The following is a 14,353-nucleotide window of genomic DNA, read 5'->3' on the forward strand; positions in this document are numbered from 1 at the left end:
TGGTCAATTGCTTCATGGAAAAATTTTTGCGGTTGCCTACAGGTGTTCACCCTTTCATTCGAAACAAATCAATGGCTACAAACGTCTTTCTTCAGGGCTTCAAAAATAAAGTAATCACTTGGGGAGAGATTGGGACTGTATGGATGATGTGTTAGGGCATCCCGACAAAACTACTACTGCATATTGAAACAACCTTGCCATCATATTTTGGCTGATTACATTTTACTTACCAGTGACCCTCAGGTTGATATTATGACATGGACCCTATACAGCATAGTTGAAATGTTCTTTGGAAATGTGTTGATGCTTGCAGCCCTCCTCCTTGGATCTTTATTACAACAAGATCAGCTTTCTTATAGGATTCGTAGATAACTATAATGAACATTGATGTGTCTGCAGTTGCAGGCAGAAACGAGGTAGACTTCCTTACTAAGGATGCAAAGACATACACTTGCATGGATAAAATTCACACACTTTCCTTAGCAATATTTACATGTAGCCAAACTGGCAAAGGCAAATACTTAATTTCCTCTTTGCATTTACAATTGTTTGTCTATTGAATACTGTCCTTGGGTCATTAGCTAATCACATCTAGTAACTGGTGATAATGGCACAGGTGTCTATGGCTGCCTTCCATGGTTCATAGCATCTTATACCACAGATCTCTTTGTGAGTCGACTTATAAACAGGTGCAGACTTGCTGTGTTGAGGGCGTGGTCATTAGCAGTGACCTCTGTTTGCATATGGTAGTACCACCTGTTGGCCTTGTGGCGAGTGACAGAAATTCTGGAGTGAGCGAAGCATCTGCTGTCGACCAGCCAGACGTTCCATAATAGACTGACTTCAGAGGGGTGTGATGCAGCCTTGTGTGTGGTTGGCATAGGCACTGCCAATCCTGTAATCATCATCTTAGCTATTACTTTTGCTGTATGAAATTGATGCACCCATTTTGTACTGATTGTTGTTCAAACATTGACTGGAACTCTGTTTTCACAATTAATTAATCAACCCTGTGTCTTGCATTCTGCACTGGGGCAGTATTTCATAGCATTCAATTAAGTTATTTTTGTAACTCTTCCTTGCATTTTTTGGGACTGTGTTTGTTATGAGTTGGTGAAAATGTAGTCTGGCGAAGTGCAAAGGCATGTATGGCCAGTGCCAATCTGAACAGAATCCTTTTTTTGTATTAGTAACCCATTACCTTGAAATACTAAAACAACTGTATAACAAAGTGATGATTGGATAATTTTTGCAGCAGACCTCTAAAGGCCTGCATTGTTGTTGAACAGTTGTGTGACAAAATATTTCAAAGTATATCACAAAATATGGCATTTTTCAAGATGTATTGTTCCTCAACAGGTAATACGAATAATTAAGCAGTCCATAACACATCAGCACAAGTTCTTTAGGCAATATTTGTGAAAGTCTTTACATGGACAATGGATAAGCTATATGATTCGACTAACTCAACATCTGTAAAAATTCTGGCCAAAGTTGTTGATGTACTCTTCAGATAAGCACCAAATTTAATATCAAATGCATGAGTTTGTTAGTTTTGCTATACCGTTAATCAGTCTGTGTAGATTCTCTTAGACGTAAGTCAAAAGTTTGGAAAATTACCTGCGACTTGAATAGTTTCTACCAGCCTGCATTGTGATTTAACAGTATCTTTAAATTCCAGGTGGATTTGTTCATTGATAGTCTATTTCGTTAAAGCTTGCATTTTTCTTTTTTTTCTAATTTCACAAACTTTTGACAGTTTTTATGGTTTGTAACTGCTTACAAGGGGATCTGATGCACTGTGACTCTCTTTGAATTTCTTAATACCTATGAGGTTTGAAGATCAATGCAATGCACTTCTTTAAAAAAATCTAAAAATCCCTTTTGAAGATTTCCGACGACTGTTCAGTACAAAAATTTTTGAGCATTTCAATTGATCTGCATGCATGGTGTTCTTGTCTTGTAATTATGTGATCCTTACTAGATGCAATTTTAAATTTTATTCGTATTACAAAATTGAAATGTTAATTAACAAATACTCCATCAAAACTTTTTACATAAAGCAACATTTTTTAACTACTAATCACATGAAAATGTATTTAGAATAAATTATCATCATGCACAAAAAATAATAAATATATTATTGTTACTTATAATTATTCATTTATCAGTGATACCGTGTTTAATACTGTTTTTAAATTTGTTATGAATACCCACATTTTTATGTAATAATTAGGTGAAAATAAAAGATATATTTTATATTGGAAAATTGTGATCCAATATTAGTTAACCATCACGTGAGTTTGATAATAAACATATCATTCAAATAAAAGGAAAGAAAAAGGTTTGTCTCATGATAATCAAATCATCAACCTTGCAATTACAAGACAAGAACACTATGCACACAGCTGCATTAAAAAGCATGAAATTTTTTGTCAGCATACGGCTTCAGAAAACTGATATCCGGCAATGACATTCAGATCATATTTGTATGACAAAAATTGATGAGAGCCAGTCTGTGACATCTTTTATAAAATTTGATTAAAGAAATAATCATTCAGTTATCACTTTTCGTACTTATTTATTCATGCAAAAAATCTCTAGGCTGTTGTGTGTGGTACTAGTATGTAATTTACTGCTAGTAAAACTTTTCTTATTTCTTTTATGCTGCTGTATAGTATTTAAATGGGCCTTCTAGGAACAACTGTGCCTTCTTGTGGCTGTCCGTTCCCAAGTATGAGTTATATAACAATGAAAACAATCAATTTTTGACAAAATAAATTAATTGTATAGGTAAAAATCTACTCACCAAGTGGTGGCTGAACACACAGATATAAATTATGTTATTATAGTTATTTCGTAAACTAGATTTGGGCAAGAGAATGATCGTTCATCTCTGTAAAGATATAACTATTGCTGCTGTAACATTCACTTTGTGGGCTCCAGTACAGTGCTCATTATTTCTGCACACTTATGCAGCTGCTTTCTCATCCTGGCTTGCAGTGGCTACTTATGATTCGCAGCTGACAGAGTGGTGGGGAATTGTAGTCCAGTAGCATTTGATTGGAATTTTCTTTAGAAAATGCTATGTATAGATTTTACTATTACTAGGCACACTATCAGCCCAATTGCACTCCAAAATAGAGAGAGTGTTTAGAGTTTTAAAAAGACCATCGACTTCTTGGGCCACAATTTTGACAAAACTTGCTGCACTTAAGGTATTATGGGGCATCAGTGTACAGGTGTTAAAATGTTCTAAAGTGATTTTGTAGTCTGTCTGCTCCACATCTACAAGGCTTTTAAATAATCCCCCTTCAATTATGTATAGTTAAATGAGACTAACACACTCAAAATCCATTAATATAACTGACTGGCTACTACAGCTTTCTATAACTACTACTGTACTCAGTGTCGGGACAGTTTTTTATAGTTAATTGTGTATACAGTCTGCTGGATTTCTCACAAGACATTAGTGTTTCGTACAGCTGAAAAAGATTTTCTTAAATGTCTTATTATCAACAACCCACTTGCAATTTGCTCAAAGCAGTGCTTAATGGCACTAATGTTGCACCCTACAGGTATAGGTCTTTCCTACACTAAATAATGCGGTTGCCTAGGATTGTTTCAGACTTGCAGTTTTTGATATGGAATCATTGGCAGTCCTGAGGACACTAGAGCTGATAAACATAATTGTGCCATTGTTTACTCCCATGCTCAGATTTCCTCAAATCACTTCAAGTTGTCTAATATGTGAACAAATAATAACTCTTGAATAACAATGACACACTGCATTTACAGAGACAGAGAGAGATAGATAGAGACAGAGAGAGAGAGAGAGAGAGAGAGAGAGAGAGAGAGAGAGAGAGAGAGAGAGAGAGAGAGAGATACTGATTCCCCCCCCCCCATGGTTTTCTTATATCAGTTACAGGGGGCTGTCAATACTTTTGGTGCTATGTCTTGTAGCCATCTTCAGGTAGATAATGGTGAGAATGCATTGAGCTCCCCTATTAAAAACCTTTGGGTGCATGGTGTACTCTGAGAGTGTGACCTTTTGCTGCACTGTGCTGTGCTCCCATGGTGGAAGCTCACCTCATTGATATAATGTTGATCATTTTTACATGCTAAAATTGCAAAATGATGCCATCCATGCGGAGCACAAAGTTTTACATTACAGGATTCTGTGCAATATTTGACTGGAAACTTTCCTTGGTTGGTACCAAGCAGATACATATCCACTGATTCATTGATGATGGAGTTCCACAAGTTTGAGGTATGGACCACCATTTTTATGTATTTGTATTTCATCGAAAGACTAGTGAAAATACAATGTTTGGTGATATTGGACTTACTGGATTAGTAAAGGTGAGTGTGCAACTGGTGTTCAACAATATGCTCCTCAAGAGAGAGTGTTGTTTGCCATGTATAAGATTTTCTGCACTTGCACAAAATCATGCAAATATTTTTCTTGCACAGCTCTAAACCATCTTTGACACATCCCAAAATCACTGAGATTTTTTACAGACTGCAAAAAGTCATATTTACTTTGTGTTTTATCAATACTCTATTAGCAGAAATATTTCCAATATATGGCAAGTAAGCTGTCATTCTGAAGGCCACATCCTGTTGGGTTCTTCCATTCTGTACGTCTGTAGCACTCCTTTGTACCTGCTGAGAGGAATATCCATTGTCCAGGAATACAGTTTGGAGGTGTTCCAGTTCCACTTGTAAGTTATTGGCATCTGATGTGGTATGAGCTTGGTGAATCAAGGTTGTGGTGAGTAATGATATTATGGTGAAATAATAACATTTAACACCACTTTATCATAATGGTATGCTTTATTCCCTTTGTGATCACAAAACGTATCAACACAGAACAGAACTAGACATCAAGTGAGTTCAAAGATCATCATAAAGAGAGATCACATGGATCGATGTATTGAACTGCCACAGAGGCCCACCTTGGGACTGTGGAGCATGGTGTAGGAGCAAAAGGAGAAAGGATTGTATTGGGGAGGCGATCAGGGGAGATGCAACATAATCTTTCATCCATGTCGGTTGGTGTAGGAGACGACCAGCGCAGGTGAGTGGGATCTGAGTAAGAGGGGAAGAGAGGGACTGTGGACAGTCGCATAGAATGACAATTGACAGTACGCCATCCTTGTCGATAAAAGCTCGAAGGGAGCCGTTGACAAAATCTTTGGGTAAGTGAATAGCTCGGATGAGCGTGAGGTTAACATTCTTAGATTTACATACATGAGAAGGTGCACAAAAAACAGTCATTATGACGTTGCATTGAGATGTCATCCATTGGGAATGCTGACACGTTGACAATAAATGTGGTCATAGCTGAGCGCGGTGTTGGCGGTGACAAGAAGGGTACAGGAAGTTCGTCACATGCGTCACTGTCACTGGGGGAGACATGATCACTAACAATGGCTTCACAAGATGTAGAGGAAGGTGGGATGGAAGTGCCTGCTGAACACTTAATGAAAACTGGTTCACTTGTTGTGTTGACAGTTGGGGGAAGCTCTGAGGCCTCGTTGTTCGAGAAGTGTTCAGTGAGGACCCAGACCAGTTTAACTCTATGTAGAGAGACCTTTTCTGGTGTGCCATTTAGCAAAATGGGCATAGAGTTTGCAGCACAGTCAAGAACCCGCTGAGGTTCTGAATAGGGTGGAGTAAGAGCCGGACGAATTGTGTCATCTCGCAGTATAATAAAGTAGCAGTCTGCAATTCTTGTGTAAAAAGTCTAGGGGCAAAATATGTGCTCGTGGTTGTGTTGTGCACATATGTGAGATATGAGAGCGACCTTGCTCGACTAAGGAGGGTAGCCTCTCTTCATGAAAGGAAGTAGTGTCCTTGACAAATTCTGCTGGGAGTACCAGGGATTTGCTATAAAGGACCTCTGCCAGAGGTGCGAATGCCTAGTAGTACCCATGGAAGTGCATCCGACCAAGAGTTGGAGTGGCACATTAATGCTGCCCTTAGTGTGCGCTGTCAGTGCTTCACTAACCCGTTACTTTGGGTGTGGTATGCTGTTGAACGGAAACTCTTGGCCCCACATAGGACACACAATCATTTGAAGAGTAGAGATCCGAATTGCCTACTCTGATCTGTGGTGAAGGATGCAGGGCAACCGAAATGGGAGAGCCAGCAGGTAATAAATGCTCTAGCCATGATATCCACTGAGATATCATTCAAAGGAATTGCCTCCACTGACTGTGTCACACAGTCTGTGACTGACAAAATGTAACTGTGGCCGTTAGAGGGGGATAGGGGCTGACGAGGTCCATATGAACATGTTTGAAGTGTCCCTTTGGTATTTCAAACTGTCCCAGAGGGGTTGTGCGTGTCGACCAACTTTGGCAAGATCTCATGCCCGTGCCCACTCACGACAGTCTTTCTTGATGTGTGGCCAAATGAAATGTTCACTTACTAGGCGTAGTGTCACTATGATGCTTGGATGTACTAGACCGCGCAGCAAAGAGAGAATGGCCTGTCGAAGGGGATGGGGTATGAGTGGTTGTGGTATGTTAGCCGAAGTATTACAAAGAATCAGTTTTGTAACTCCAGGGAGAGGGCATGGTTGAATGTGGAGAGCTAGCGACTGTACCTCTGGATCAGTAGTTTGTAGGTGTGCAAGCTCTGTGGGATCAAACAGGCTTGTAATAGAATTAATGTGTGACATGTAGTCTCCTACAATGTTATTTGCACCTCCGATAAAATGTATGTCCATTGTATATTGGCTGACAAAACCCATAAAAAAAAAAAAAAAAAACCGTAGTGGTTGAGACACTTTGCGAATGTGTTGCTGCAGCATGGCGCTGATCGCGGTGTCACTAGTGTCTGTAGTGATTGAGATAGGTGCATCGGCACTGGGATGGGCTAGTGTGACTGCATTAGTTGGGGCCATTTTTAGGTCACTGATGGTGCGAGTCATGTCCTGGGTCCACGTAACCTTTTGGTTGCCCAAGATACGTTTGCCTTGCGAGGTATCAGTTAGCGGAGACTGCAGGGAGGTGGCATGAGGGATGTGGTGTTTGAAAAAATTGATCATGCCCAAAGCGACGTAGGTTCAGATGTGGGGCGCATGCCTTTAGAGTTCACTGTGTGGCCCAGGAACGTAACTTCTGGCTGATGCAGCTGGGATTTGTCTACGTTTATCTGCATGCTGTTATCTGTGAGCACGCGGTGTACTAGATATAGATGTTGGTCATGTTCATTAGCAGAGACGGCGAAAATTAAAATGTCATCAAGATAAGCATAACGAAACGGGAACTGGTGAAGTAATGAGTCTACAAAATGTTGTCATGTCTCATCTGCATTTTTAAGCCCATAAGTCACATAGCAATATTCGAACGAGCCAAAGGAGGTTATAATGGCTGTCTTAAGAATGTCATCTTTGTCCATTGGAATCTGATTATATGCCTTACAACAGTCAATGATGATAAAATGCCGAGCACCATGTAACTGCAGTGTGGGGCATGAGATAGTTGTCTAAAATGATGCGGGTGTGGAGTCTATGGTAATCTCCGATAAGTCTGAAGGTTGAGTTCTTTTTGGAGACGAGATGAATAGCTGATAACCAGTTACTGTCAGAAGAATGTACGATTCCTAGTTGTAAAAGTTTCTGAATGCATTCTTTTGTGGTGTGAAGTTTCTTAGCTGATAGGCAGTGTGCTTTTTTGTGGACAGGGGGTCCTTCCATAGTATGTAGCCTACGTCGTGTACCATTTGTAATAACATTAATGGAGAACCTCAGTGAATTGTTGTTGATCAGTGTCTGCAGCAACATCTTGGCCATATGTAGAGCTGCAATGTGATGTCGTTGGTTGAGTAGCTTGCACAGTGAGTCCACCAGGCTTGAAGTGAGGGATGTGAGTTCAGCCAACTGGCGCAAAGACGCAGTCATTGTTGCATGTGATTGTGTGAGTGTTGTGACGAAGGAGTCATTGATGCATGTATCACAAGAGTGATGGAGCATTGTTCCCGATGATAAATCTGGAGAGAGGCCACAGTTTTGTAGAAAATCAATGCCCAACACTGGCTTATCAATGTAGGCCACGTTGAATGTCCATTCAAAATAAAATTTCATTTTAATTGTAGGGGAAGGTGTGTGGAGCCGTAAACAGTGACTGATGAATTGTTTGCTGCTCGCAATATCATGACGGAAGGCGTCGGTGGCGAAGTTGACAACACTGGAGGTATGACACTGGTATCTGCGCCGGTGTCAACCAGGAAGAACGTGTCGTTGAGAGGTCACGTACGTAAAATCTGCCTTGAGGTAGTTGTTTATTGTGTGAAGATTGGTGTTGCTGCAGGTGCCCTGTAGAATACCCACAAGGTGATATGCCTAACTCATCCAGCGACGGAAGTTTGGATGCAGGTTGCACTGCGGGAGGCACTTCTGAGTCGCATCTCTGCGATGGGTGTGGTACCAACACAGCAGATATACAGGGTACGGCTGCAGACTGTGTGCAACATCTGTAGTTGCAGCGCTGGAATCAGGTGAGGCAGAGACGGGGCCTGAGTGAGGAGGCATGGAGGGGGGAGGTGGTTTACTGCCATGGCCACCAGGTAACACCTCAACCGAGGTTGTTGACTGGAGTGACCAAGTGCAGCCTTGCGCGGAAGTACGTGCTGGGATATGTGCAATATTGCCAACTGTCAGTGAAGATCTCTGCGTTGCGGTGAGTTGTTGACATCTGATTATTTTATAGGCGTCGTCTGCTAACTGTAGGTGCATTTCTAATGGGTCGGTGGCATGTGATAAAAGTTGCAGGTGGAGAGCTTCCAGTATTTTCACTATCCATAGCGACCACAAAGTGGAGTCAGACAGGAAGGAGGGATAGATCAATGCTCTGATTTTTTTGGCACACCTGCGATGGTGTGAGCTCACCAAGTGATACATTGTGCACTATGTGATAAATTGCTTCTTGTGGAGTTCTCCACAAGCGCTTCAGAATAATAGATTTTGTGTGTTTATAGCGTCCCCTCGTTGTAGCCGTGAGGATGAGATCTGATGTCAAATCTGTGTGCTTGTGCAGAGCTGCAACCAAAGATACAAACTGTGCTTCAGCGGATAAGACTCCATGGACATTGAGGATGCTGTCCACAAGAGCAAACCTTGTCTTCAGGCTAAACTTGTTAAGTTTAGTTTAGTTATGTCATGTTCCGCAGATCATTTTCACTATTCTTTTATCGATACAAGCAAAGGCAGTTGTGGTAGGTGTCTTGAAATGACAGGCAGGAGTGAAGTGATGAACACACATGATGTTGCAACAGTCTGCAGAATATCTGGATGCTTGACTTTACATGGTTCTTCATGTTTGTTCGTATAACCCGACGCGAAAGATGCGGTTGCAGGGCTGACCGGCTTGGTAGAAATGGCTGTGGCCACCTTTGAGATTCGATATGCACAACACAGTACACTACGGAGGTTTGTTTGCTAATTCTGGTGCACTGGGAATGCTCAATCCAGGAACATCAGAAGGGGCAGCAACGAAAGCCACATTCTTCATTAATAAAAGGTCACTGTTCAAGCACTGTTGCTGTTGTGCTGAATTGAACACTTGTGGTTTATTGTCGAATTTGACGAGGTTGTGTGATCTGTCGGCAATATGGCGCCATGGTGCAGAGCCAATGGCGTCATTTGAAGGTTGGAATTAGAAAGAGTAACAAATAGATTTTCTGACACACCCGCACTATCGTGTGCACAGAAACCCATTGATGGAGTGACATAATGAGTAAATTGTCCTGGAAAATGTTCACAGGGCATAAGAGAATGTGCAGTGATGTTCATTGTCTGCACTTTGTAGGGTAAATGGTGCTGATGCCGATGAAAATTGGTCACAGTTTTCTGTTTTCGCATGATTCGAAGTACAATGGTGGCAAATTGAAGCAGAAGACATACGTGTAGGTGTAGAACCGGTAGATGGAGTCAACTGCTGTGTCATAACAGTCGTTCCTATTGTAGGCCACGTTATCCTGTGCTATTTTGATAGTGGAAATGGTCCAAATGACAGGATTCACAGGAAACATGTAGCACGGGGTCACCAATGTGGCGAGTAATGATATTATGGCGAAATAATAACATATAACACCAGAACACATGTTCTGAGGCATCAAGGGGTCACTAATTTAGTATTGGAGGGCAGCGTGGAGGGTAAAAATCGTATAGGGAGACCAAGAGATGAATATACTAAGCAGATTCAGAAGGATGTAGGTTGCAGTAGGTACTGGGAGATGAAGAAGCTTGCACAGGATAGAATAGCATGGAGAGCTGCATCAAACCAGTCTCAGGACTGAAGACCACAACAACAACAACAACAACAACAACAACACTTTATTGTAATAGTATACTTTATTCCCTTCATGATCACAAAACATAACAACTCAGAACAAAACTAGACATCAAGTGAATTCAAAGATCATCATAAAGAGAGATCACACGGATTGATGTATCGAAGTACCACAGTGTCTTCAGATCGTCCATTGTTTGTGCTGGATGGTGGCAACTAGTAGCATGTAAATACAGGTCTGTAAGAGTGGCCTTTACAAATACTGAATGTCCAAGTGTGCCATTGCTCTTACATCACACTGAGACATCTAAAACTGCCAACCAACTTTATTTCTCCATCTGCATAGCAAATTTTGTTTTCATGTCTATACCATGAGGTCAAAAAAAGGTCGACTGACATGGTAGACAAAGGTTATCCCTTGGTGACATCATCAGAACGTCCAAAATAACTTATTGTTACATATAAAGCATATTCAGTAGAGAATGTGCTCAAACAACACTGTAATGTCAGTTCCAAACCTTTTGCCAATTAAATGTAGCAAATCCATGAGAGGCATTTTTGTGAAAAGGGAATTAACAGCTAAACTGACAAGTGAGTTGTTTCTTTACAGCTTAAGTGACATAAGTCTGTTGATAATATCAGCAGAATTTCTAATAAGGTATGGACACTTGCCTAAAATGTATTTCAATAAAGAAGCCAAGTACGTGGCTAAATCATAGGTGGCTGCTTGCATATTACTCAAAATATGTCGTAGAGCACAATTTCATTGTGGATCTTAAGCAGACTGTACAGCCTACTGTTTGACAATGTTAAGTTGACTTTTCACATAGAGGCTGTCGGAAACGGCAGATCCTTGCCTTGCCAATGCATTATGATTGCTGAGGAGAGAGCAGTGCTGAGGGAAAAGCAGTGGCAATGCCTTTGCTGCAATGCTGCCACTGCTATCTCTGTTTTGTATTTATACATACGGAGAGGTGACACACACAGAAATATTGGCAGCCCTTGGAAACAAATAAACATCTTCCAACTGGGCCAATTTTCTTCACTACTGGCAGAACCAGTAAAGAGGATCCACTTATCGTGGCCAAAAGTGGCTATTGTAACTGAACTAAGTGGCCTCTTAGACTCTCTCACTGAAACAGGAGGGGGATGGTGGGAGTGCATGGTTCAGTCCATGAGGCTTGGGCTGCTGCAAGGATTTCAAACATCATACAATGTGACCATCTGATACATTTAATAATTTTTTTTTTTAACGTAGGAATGTAAGAAAAGTGACTTTTTTTAATATACGTTTTAGTCTATAGTAAGACTAATACCATTGTCTTTTTTTAGAAAGTGGAGGGAAAAACTATCCTCAGGCTCTCAACTGTGAAGCATGGGGTTTCCTTCATTTGAATACCCTCCGCCACACACCGTCAGGTGGCTTGCAGAGTATGGATGTAGGTGAGTGTGTGGTCTACTGTGGGACAAGGAAAGGTGGAAGAAATGCTGCTGTTTGTGTCATGCATACTTCTTTTATTGCTCTCTCCACTTCAAAAATGTCTTGATTGAATTTGGTAGATACATTACAGTTAACGCTAAAACACTGACATCAATTGACCACTTTTTATTTTAAGGTGTGAAGTTTTCTGTATCTGTGGTTTTATTACTTTTGTTTTACAGCAGGTTTAATTTTCTTGAATTATTTTGCTTTGTAACTACAAAATTTTAAGGTAATTACAAATTAACCATTGGTTCTCGTGCAGTCTGTTGATCTCTTGTCACAGATATACGTTTTATCTGCTTTATTTGGTGCTTTTGTTAGCCAGTAAAGATGAACTTCATACAGTGGTGTGTGTGTGTGTGTGTGTGTAAAACACTTTTTGCATATCTGTTTTTGTCACTAACAGTGTGACTGGTAATGATAATGGATTGTTACCACAGTCATGGCCTTTCTGAAGCTGAAGTTACAGAAGCTCTTCAGATATCTCTCTCTCAATCTGAGGTATAAGAGTTTCAGAGAGAGCACAATGAAAGTTTAGCATTGGGCAATGAATAAAATCCTCTGGTGCCCTCAGGTAGTGATTAATCAGAAACCAGTGGTGATAATGACCAACCAAGGGTTTCTTCTGATCACAGTGATGCTATAGCTTGTGTAGGTAGATATGGTATCGTTCTGCGACTTGCAAGTGTTGCACCCATAGCAGAGGGACTGGAAGAGGTGAGTAAAATTTTATAATTAATGTAACTATGAAATATAAAATTCGTCTTTATATTATTTATTATTAAATTTGGAGGTGCTACAGTAAAAAATGCTGGAAGGAGAGCTGATGTTGGTCACCAAAGGTTTGGGACTGATGAAACAGCAAGTTGCACCTACAAATTCTGTAGGAGGGAAAACTCAGGAAAATTTTATTTGAGAGACTGCTGGATATACAGGCATGAAAAGCACACAGTATATCTGCAGCTAGGACACTTAGCATATCCATTACTGAAAATAAACTGCATGTGGTGAAAAGGTGCATTGAAACAGGTGTACACATTGTGCTCAATGGTAATTTGTTCAACTTGAGTTTGGAGGAGCTGTCTACATTATGATACTAGAAAAAATAAAGCAATATTAAAGAGGATAGATACTACCAAGGGAAACTCCCCCCCCCCCCCCCCCCCCCCCCCCCGATACACTGGTAAGAGGGCCCAGTGGAAAGCTCATAAAAAACTGAACACAGTTAAAGCATGAAAACAGGAAATATGTGTACTGAATATGAAAAAAAAACCAAAACAAAATAGAAACAGTGAATGGTCCAGGAACAAGAAACGCAATCTGGAGCACCCGGGAGGACAAATGGCGTCATGGTAAAGTGGTTATCCATTTGCAAGAGCGAGTTGTAAGGTAGGGACCTAAAATGACAGTCGATTCTGCATAACTACTCTGTTAGCAGCCAGAAGGAAATGGCTTTTAAATGGGAGCAGCAAACATTTGATGACCAGGTGACAAGTCAGCCAAATCCTCCATTGGTAAACACAACTGGTGTGTCATACATGGCATTAGTGACAGTATGTATGTCATATGATACAAATCCCTTATCGACGCAACTAGTTTGTATATCTGATAAGTGAGTAAGATATGCCTCCTTGCCCAATATGGGTGTTCATATGAATGTCAATGTGATCACTCCCAAGGAAATGATGAAAACGTAATAGTTTGTGACACAAGCTGCAAAAAATGAATGCAACAGTTTCACAGTCGCACAGTTTCTCTGTACTCTGTCAAAACATAAGCTTTTAATGTTTTGAAGGTGTGTTCTGTTTTGGAAGTCTTCATTCTTGAATTCCTTTGCTGTAACATAATTCACACCTGTTTATTTGTTGTTTTTGTTTCTGTGGGACATCCATGTGATACTTTGCTTGCTCTCACTATCCATGACATTTACTTGCGATGGTAATGTATTCTTACCTCATGATTCATATTCTGCAACTGCCAAGACTACAGAAAGAGAACAAACATTTCAGTGACTGGATGAACAGTTCGTAATATTATATAATAAAAAATAAAAAACGGCAAGGGGAGTTTCAAACATGGCTTGCCTGCTTGGCAGTCCAACACCATGACCATGTACCCATGATGTCATTGCCTTTTCAGACTGATCTTTATCTCACTTGTTGTTCTGGGAGTGTTCATTGATTCTATTTTGCAGTTTTTTCACTGTTCAGTCCACCTTCTCCTGTTTTCATATTTGATCTGTGTTCAGTTTTTGACGGGCTATCCACTGGACCATTTTACCACTGAATCTGAGGGAGATGTGATGAGGAGTTTCCCTTGTAAATATCATTATGGCATAATTCTGTCAGAGACAGCAAAGGACTTGGAAGAAAAGTTGAACAGAATGGACAGTGTCTTGAAATTAGGATATGAATATCAATAAAAGCAAAACAAGAATAATGGAATGTAGTAGCATGGAAAGAGCTTAAACTACAGTAAAAACATTAGCAGTCATGTGACCTCCATTGGGTATTCTGAGGGATAGTTTGAAGCTTGTTGTTTTAGTGCTAAATAAGTTTGAATCTTAATG

This window comes from Schistocerca americana, chromosome 3 (assembly GCF_021461395.2).
Source record: "Schistocerca americana isolate TAMUIC-IGC-003095 chromosome 3, iqSchAmer2.1, whole genome shotgun sequence".
NCBI classification, from domain to species: Eukaryota; Metazoa; Arthropoda; class Insecta; order Orthoptera; family Acrididae; genus Schistocerca; species Schistocerca americana.